We start from the raw sequence: 8,349 nt of genomic DNA, 5'->3' as shown, positions 1-8,349 counted from the left end.
GGGGAAGGAAAACGTAGGATTTAATGGCTCTGCTGATTGATATAAATTTTAACAGTGAGGACAGGCTGTATAATATAAATTGTGTTTCTGCTGCTGATAAATACCCTGTAACTGGAAGAAATTGTACTCAAGCAAAACTTGTACTGACTACCAAGAGGTAATTTTTCGTTGTTGTTTTAGTGAACACTGCAGGACTTAACTCCAAAAGATGAGGTCACTGTTTATCACCAGTGGTTTATTATACTAACTGCAAAGAAAGTGGATGTTAGCGATGTCTGCTTAACATTAGAGGTCATCTTACATCCGAATAGGCCGCTGAATGGATGGTATAGTGCTGATGTGATAAACTGAAGTGCAGGATAATAAACCATAATTATCGTGCACTTCTAACCAAATCCCCTGTGTTGTCTGCAAATCCATCTTTGCCAGGGCTATCTCCAGCCCACCCACTGTTCAGAGCAGCTCCAAATTCCTAGTCATCTCTAACAAAAAGCAAGCACGCACTGAAATCTTGAGGTAGACAAACATCTGCTTAGTGCTAAATCTTGCTTCCCAGGCACTGTTGCACTGGAGTTTAGGGATATTTCTGTCTGGATCAGAGAGGTGCTTCAGCTCTGTTACCTTTCAAGCCTTTGCAGTCAGAAGCAATTTTCCCACAGGGATATTAATGGACGAGCCCAAACTTCCTAATGGGACGCAATCTTGCTCTAAGCTCTTGGAGGACTTGAGATCTTAGACTTTATCATTGTGACATTTTGGGCTCTAGACAAGCTATTTTTAGAGGTTTCTTTAAAATTTGATCAGTTATAATTTTCCCTTTCATGTGAGCTCTGTAGCTAATACAATAACTCTTGGAAACATGGAAGCACACTTTCTAAGGGGAGGGTAGGTATCGTGCTCCTGATTAAAAATACTCATTCAAACGTTTGCAAAATATATATATATATATTTGTTGTTGTTGTTGTTACACATAGGACATATGGTGATGTGATGAGGCTCACAAGGATCTGAACTTGTGTAAGTTAATGCAGCAGTTCCAGATCTGGTGCTGAGAAAATGTTGATGCCATCTTCCAGGTCTGACAAAATTCAAGTGCATGTTACTATTCTCAGCTCTCCTACCTTACGCCTCTGTGAGGCTCTTTTTTAGCTTTCTGCTGAAAGTCTGGTTCAGTCTACGCCTTGTAGCTCTGGCAGAGACTGAAGCATGAGGGTCTCCTTCCCCACCCCACAGTCTGCTCTCTGTTTTCTACAAATGAAGGAAACATCTCCTCTGCTTCTGATATGAAAGCAAGGATTTATAAGAGAAAACGGAAACCTGTCTTCCTCTGATTGGGAAACCTGTCTTTGTTTTCATCTACTTCTGGTAAGTGAGATGGGAGAAAATACATTTCTTACCCACATGGCCTCTGGAGGTTAAGGGAATAGAGAAATGGAAGATACAAAAAGCTGAGGAATGAGTTAAGAAGAAAAGAAAGAATTGGTGGAACAATTAAAACAGGTTGGAAGGAAAGGAAGAGAACCTCACCAGGAAAGAAGAGGTGAGCGCATGGTTTGCTTACCTGTTGGGGTATAAGTGTTGGGAGTTTTGGCAGAAGTCATTCTGTGACCTTGCCTTTGTTAGGAGCTCTGCAAAGCTAGATGCAGTGTGGGCATGTTGCTCACTGACAGAATACAAACAGGGAAAGAGCTCAGCAGAAGGACAGACACACTGCAAAGACAAGGCACAGAGAGCAACGGAAAGCCCTGTTAAAAAAATACTGCAATTTGAATACGGAAATTTGAAAATGGCAAGGCTCAGCAAAGTTTCCTCAGTTGCAAGCAGAGGCTGTCAGGTCGCATTTTCTGGGCGATGTTCAGAAAAAGATAAGGGGGTGCCGCGTGCTGGCAAAGGTGTCGGTGTTTGGCCGGTACAACCGCATGAAGCTGCCATGACTGATGCTTTGCAGGGGGCCCAATCCCGTGTCCATCAGGCACATAGGTCAGCCCCACTCATCTGCTCCACCCACGGACACTGCCAAAGGTATGCCAGCCCCCCATGGGCATGCTGATGTCCCCTGACCTCCGGGAAACTCGCTGGTTTGCCCCACAGCACTCACCCCCAATTTTCTTCTTCCTTCTCTGGAGGCTGGTTGGTATTTTAAAGGTGTTTCCTTGCTTCTGGTGCTCATTTAGGATGCCAGCTTGCTCCAACATTTGGTTATTCTCATGCCCAGCAACAGAATGGGGCTGTAAAAATTTACTTTCTTGTTTACATCCACTCAGCAATTTTTAAGAAGAAAAGTGGGAAAAACCATAAGCAAAGAATCGATGCTTGCATTTAATAGTTAAGCATAAAAGTCATCCTTAACCAATATTTTTATTTCACTTTTAATGAGAGGCCAGAAATACCACTACTGGGTTTTTAAGGCCCATAAGGTGTAAGTACCCTTGTTATCTCTGACGTTCATGGTCTCTCGAACACCATTTATGCTGGGCATTATTTTTGACAATGCAGAATGGCAAATGCCTGGACTGGGATTCCTTCAAATGAATAAAAGATTTATAGCGGAAATTCTACAAGTAATATCTTGTTATAATACATTTTTGTGCTAACTGCAAGTGACAAGTGATTGCTCAAACTTGTTCCTGCAGCTACCAGGTTTTCCTCTTTAATCCTATATTAGTTCTACAGGAAAAAAAAAATATGAAATACAAGGAAAGCTGTCTTTTCATTTATTTTATCTTGCCTCTATAGGAATATTTTCATGGTAAATTCAATATACTTTGTCCGAAATGCAAATGGAATGTTCAATATATTTTTAACTCAAGCACTGTTTAAACATTAAAATCCTCTTTTGCAAATGCCATTGTGATAGAGGTTCAAGACGTTGCAGGGGCTTAATAACTCACTGAGAGGAAAAGGGGCCAGTTTTGTAGTTAAGACTTGGCTTTGGAGGTCCGCTTCCTTGCTCTGCTGCAGGCTTCCCACGGGACCTGGGCTGAGTTGCTCATTTCTGCGTGCGTCGTTTCCCTGCCTGGGATCCAGACACTTTGTGCAATGGGTGCTCGGCAGAGCAGTGGGTAGAGTAAAAAAAGAGGCATTAAAAATTACTGCTTCTTCCTAGACACAGGTAGGAGAACTGAGTTCTCAGGATTCCTCAGGTGGGCGTTAATGCAAATCATACAGAGAGGATGGTGCTGTCATAAAATAATTTGAAGTATTTTTTGTTTGTAACGTGATGGCAGTAGTTGGGGGTAATGAACAGAAGGGCTGGGAGCTGTTGTGTTTATTAGCTCAGCTATTGTCTATACAAAGTTGGGAAGCAGCATTTAGACTATAAATTAAAATAATAATAATAATAAAAAAATAATAAAAAAAATCCTTCAATGAAAGAGGAAAACCACAATGCGGTCTCTGACTGGTGACGTGTCACTCCAGACTGTGGCACATTCATATTTCCACTGCAAATCAGAAAACACTGCTGTATGCAAACAATGCAGACAAGCTGCCACAACACACCAAAGTGTCATATTTCACTTTGAGTAGACGTTACTACCAAACGTTTCTAAGGAATATACAAGAACCTTCACAATTTATAGCAAGCTCTATCCAAACTAGATTCTCATCTCAAGTCCAAGTCTATTTTGGCAGTTTACGTCCTGAAGGATGAATGTCCATCCCCTCCATCCCTTTTTTTCACTGTAACATAAACACAGGATGTTATCTTTATTACAAAACTCACACAGGATTTTATTTAGCTCCCGTATGAGAAGAAAACGAGAGGAAGAGAGGAGCTGGCTTGGTTCTGTGGGAGTAAAAAAAAAACCTGAAGGAGCACTTGGAGAAAAGATGTAGATTGGCCTAGGGTGCTATAGCTGGGCACTCGGGGAGAGGCCATGGCACCAGGGTAATCCCTGGCTCCATGCTCTATCAGCTCCAGCAAGCCTCTCCATTCTGTGCTGGAAAAACACTTTCAAATTCAATATCCAGGCAACGTCCAGGTTCTTTGTTGAGATTGCCAAAGGTGCCCATTTGGGTACCGGTGATGGTCTGTGTGTGGATGGCTGCTTACCAAAACTGCATCGATAACACCTGCTGTGTCTGTCAGCTTTTACTGCTACCAGATGTAATTGGATTTAAGTGGTGACACAAGAGTATGAGACAATCTGCCTCTTAAAATGCAATCAGTAAAAACTCCTGAGCCTTGGTCCATCTTTTTGTTAATCCTCCTGCCTGTTTCAAGATTCCTCGCTATCTTTTGGATATCTCACTCTGATTTATTGCCACCCATTTGTGTCACACACCAGGACAACTCGTTTCTTCATTTGCTTGCATTTTCTCTCCTTTTTTTGTTTTTCTTTTCATACCCTGTACCAAAATTTTCTTCAAGCAGAAGTACTTCAAGAGCCATTAGCTTTCCCTTGCTACCCTGAGCACTGAAACAGTGGCTTCTATTGTAATTCTGTGTCCGATACAACTAAAAGCTGGGCTCATTGCTTGTGCATATTTCTTGGTTCTTGGCCAAAATCAATCTGTGCATATGTTCATCGTGCTGTGACACTTACTGTTTTTTTAAAGCAGTAGTTTCTGTGACAGCTTGGTTCAGTGTCCTCCGGACAGTATCTGCTTGCTGTAGGCAGAGCCTTGTCCCGGCTCACAAATGCTTCGAAGCCACCTGCATCAAGACCGAGGCCATTGGCCACTGGTAGGTCTATGGCATATTCTTGCCCTCATGCCTCTCCTCTGAGCCCATTCTGCACTTCAGACTCAAACGGTGGCCCATATTTCTCAGTCCTACAGTCTCTCATTTTTGGGGACAGCAAGAAAGAGCGGGCAAAGCAATGGGTTGGTAAGGTTCCCTTTGCTCACCAAAAAGGCTGCAGAATAGCAGTTTTTTCCAAAGCAGCAAATGCCATTGTGTTGTCCTTGATCTTGGTTTTGTCCCTTTTTTGAATCCACAGTTTTGTCAGTACAGCAAACTGGGAAAACCATTATATCTTCTCTTTACTCCCAGATTAGTTCTCGTGCATGCAACAAAAGCTGTTATCAGGCTTGTCTGCAGAGAAGCCGCTGTGTCACTGAGCCATGTCCGTGGGCAGCAGCTGCATGACAGCTGTGTTTTGGTCCCAGATAGCTCTGTTTTGGCTTCTCAGAATCATTCGACTAGATATCAACCTGCTTCCTCAGGCAGGTGATTCTGAATACATCACAATAACCCAGTGGTGGATATTTCTCTATTTGTTTGACTTCAGATTGAGGTTGAAAGTGCTGCTGGAAATACACTTTAGCCAAAGATTGTTTGGGTCAATTGTTCCTTCTGGTATTAAAGTTATGAATCATCTTGGCATTAAGGTGTGACCTTTCCTCTTTACACTATTATGTCACCAAAAAGAAGGCAGAAATGGAAATAGGGAGATGATTGCAATAAATTTTTCACCACTGATACGATGTCTCATGTGCACTAGAGTATTGCACTCATAAACCTCATCTTTGTTGGCACAGATCCATATAAAACTTTCTTTCTGCTGACAAAAACCTTCACTTTTTTTTTTTTTTTTTCCAGCACAACTTTCTCAGCATCATAAACCACCTGCTGGAGTGAGCCCTCTGAAGTGACACAGCAGAGATTTCCTTCCAAAGCGACCCAGCCGCTCCAAAAAGATTCACTCCCGCAGTGCAGGGTCCCCACGGGACTGGTCTGTCCAAACACAATGTTTTGATGCTGTTTGTCCAGGGGTGATAGTGAATAAAAACATTTGAAAATCTAAGTGTAGGTGGCGGTGAGGGAATAAATGTCAATTCTTGATCCGTATCTGCCTTGGAAACAGTTAAATTTGCAGAGCAGAATCTCGGCGCTGGTATTTACTACAATTCTAATCTCTCACTAAAAAAAGATTTTCCCCTACAATAAAAACTCTTGAAATTAAATTTGACACATTTGAGTCTGAAATAAACTCCATTTCAAATAAAATTGTATCTTTGGAACAATATACATCAAAATACAGAAGAAAATTGCAGGGAGATTATGATAGGATTAAGCTATTTCCTGCGCAGAGCGATAGCGCTGCAGCCCTGTCAGGAGCACTTCTCCAGGCTAATGCGTTTGTTCCCCATAAAGCACAGCTCACGGAGGATGCTATTCCCTCTTTAACCTGCCAAGTGGAGTGCTGTTAAAAAATAAAAAATAAAAATGGTGCTGCTAGGAGCTTGGCACTTGATATTTCAGCTTATTTTAGTTTCATTGAGTTCAGGCGGCCCCTGGTCAGGGTTCCCCTGGTTGGAGAGCAGCCCCCGGGGATGTCTGTGGGGTTTTGGATGCTCCTCAAGATTTTGGGAGAGGGAAAGGTGTTTTAGCCAACTCCGTGATAGCTCTTTGCTCAACAGGAAGGGTAAGGAAAGCGGAAAGGGAACATAGCAGTCATGTCATGGGTTTGGTGTCACATAAAAGCCTTCTTCATCTTGCCAACCACTTCTCCCATTAATCCAGAATATTTTGCAGCATCTCACTGCTGGTTTAAGTCCACAAGCAAAATGTACATGTAAAACAGAAATGGATATTTTGTTTTTTAAAGAATTTTGTAGATTTCCTGTGTCATACAAACTCTTAGGAACGTAGGAAATGGCTAGTTTTACAATAAAAATTCTCTTCTCAGTGTTTCCAGACCCCAGCATTATTTCCCCCAACCTTTTTAAAGGAAGATACAATTTCTTTCTGAAGAGAAGGATGTGTCTGCACGTTGGGACTGTGCAGAGCTGCCGTCCTTATCCAAGGCAGCTGTGCCAATAAAAGTTGTGGGCATGGCTCTGCCCATGAACACATGGACACGGGTGGGCAGGAGGTGGCATTACTATGGCCATGCAGGAGGAAACTTCCCCGGTGCAGCTACTTCTACACGCAGCGTGCTCTGCTTGCAGTGGGAGAGCTTTCCTGCTCAAGCCTGGCTTTCAATTATTAATAAGAATTGGACTTTCTTCTTAAAAGTGAAGACTGTGATTCATGTTGAAATGTTGAAATCCCTATTCTGTCTCTGCTCCCAAAATGTCAATATTTTGTGATGTTTTATTTTTTGATAGCATTATACATATGGCACACCATTTCGCTGTGATAAAAATCTGAGCATTATGTCATTTTTGATAAAAGGAAAAGAACCAAAGTATGCTTACTATAATTTCTACTTAACTGTTATTAAGAGACTAATTACCATGAACTTTTGTACCATGATTTCATGTAACTTGTTAAAAAAAAAAAAAAAGCAAATAAAAAAAAAACCCTACTTATAATCTGATTCCTGTATTTTGCTCAATCAAAAAAAAATAAAAATAAAAAGAAATGGCAGTCATTAATTTTCCAGGTTAATAAAAGTAAAAGGAAGAAACAATGAGAGACTATCTCCATATTTTAAGCCTGCATAAGGAATTACTCCCAATTTAGTTTACCTTTATATTCAGTTTGAAAGTATTCCAGAGATAAAGTTAACACATAGCAATATTATTAATATATTGAATTTACACAACGCTTCAGATGTACACAAATCTTCCACAGGCCGTTCCCAGCTCAGCAGACCCAGGTTTCCATCCAGCCAACACTTGAGAGCTCCACCTTGTCAGCTGTTAAATTATTACAGAACTCAGAATTTTACCAAGCCAGACCATGTGCGTGGGATCGCTCAGCTGCAGCACAGCTCCTGGACCTCTCTGGTGGCACTCGCAGGATTTATTTCTGAAAATGCTGCTCCAGCATGTGATTGTGCAGGCAGGGGGTTCTGTTGAAATCAGCTGGCATGGTGGAAGTTGGGCTCGGGATGAGCCTCTCTGAGTGGTGAGGCAGTGGAAGTATCAGGACTTGGAAACACCACCCCACTTCTTGAGAGCAGGAGGGGTCAGCATCCTGCCCTAGATAAGGCAGAATCCACAAGAGACTTCTGCCAGCAGGCAAAAGCTGATCTGGGGACACGGATTAGGGACAAGGGAGGACAGTCAGCCCATGCTGGAGGCCCCACACAGAGGTTGCCATCAGCTACAACCATCTCTTGGTTTCGTTGTGTGTGCTTGGAGCCTTATCTGCACCTACCTTGCTATCCACCGACCGTTTTTTGCCACGTGAGCACACCTTTGCAAGCCACTGCAGCACACATAAGAGGAAGAAGTGTGGCTCAAGAAAAATTAAACTCCTGCTCTCAGTGTGTGCCAAAGGCCACCCTAACCAGCCCGCTTATAAATGGGCATCTGACTGCTCGTACCAGGGAATCAGACACGCTTTCCTGTAAAGGCTGGGCTTATCATTCCCTCATTGGCAGTGAAAGCTGCTGTGTCTAAGCCATACTAAGCCCTTCTAAAAGGCCAGTGGGTCTTGTAAACTCTTGCACA

The 8,349-nt window shown here is 42.4% G+C and overlaps 1 long non-coding RNA gene across 1 annotated transcript; it reads left to right on the top strand.

Annotated features, from left to right (window-relative positions):
- Positions 1-1,163: 1,163 nt before the first annotated feature.
- LOC118169476 lies at positions 1,164-7,228 on the top strand. The gene is made up of 2 exons (XR_004752138.1): positions 1,164-1,365; positions 5,546-7,228. It is a non-coding gene; the product is annotated as an uncharacterized LOC118169476 (long non-coding RNA).
- The last annotated feature ends 1,121 nt before the right edge of the window (positions 7,229-8,349 follow it).

This window comes from Oxyura jamaicensis, chromosome 6, assembly GCF_011077185.1.
Source record: "Oxyura jamaicensis isolate SHBP4307 breed ruddy duck chromosome 6, BPBGC_Ojam_1.0, whole genome shotgun sequence".
NCBI classification, from domain to species: domain Eukaryota; kingdom Metazoa; phylum Chordata; class Aves; order Anseriformes; family Anatidae; genus Oxyura; species Oxyura jamaicensis.
This window is presented reverse-complemented; position numbering and strand designations above follow the sequence as displayed.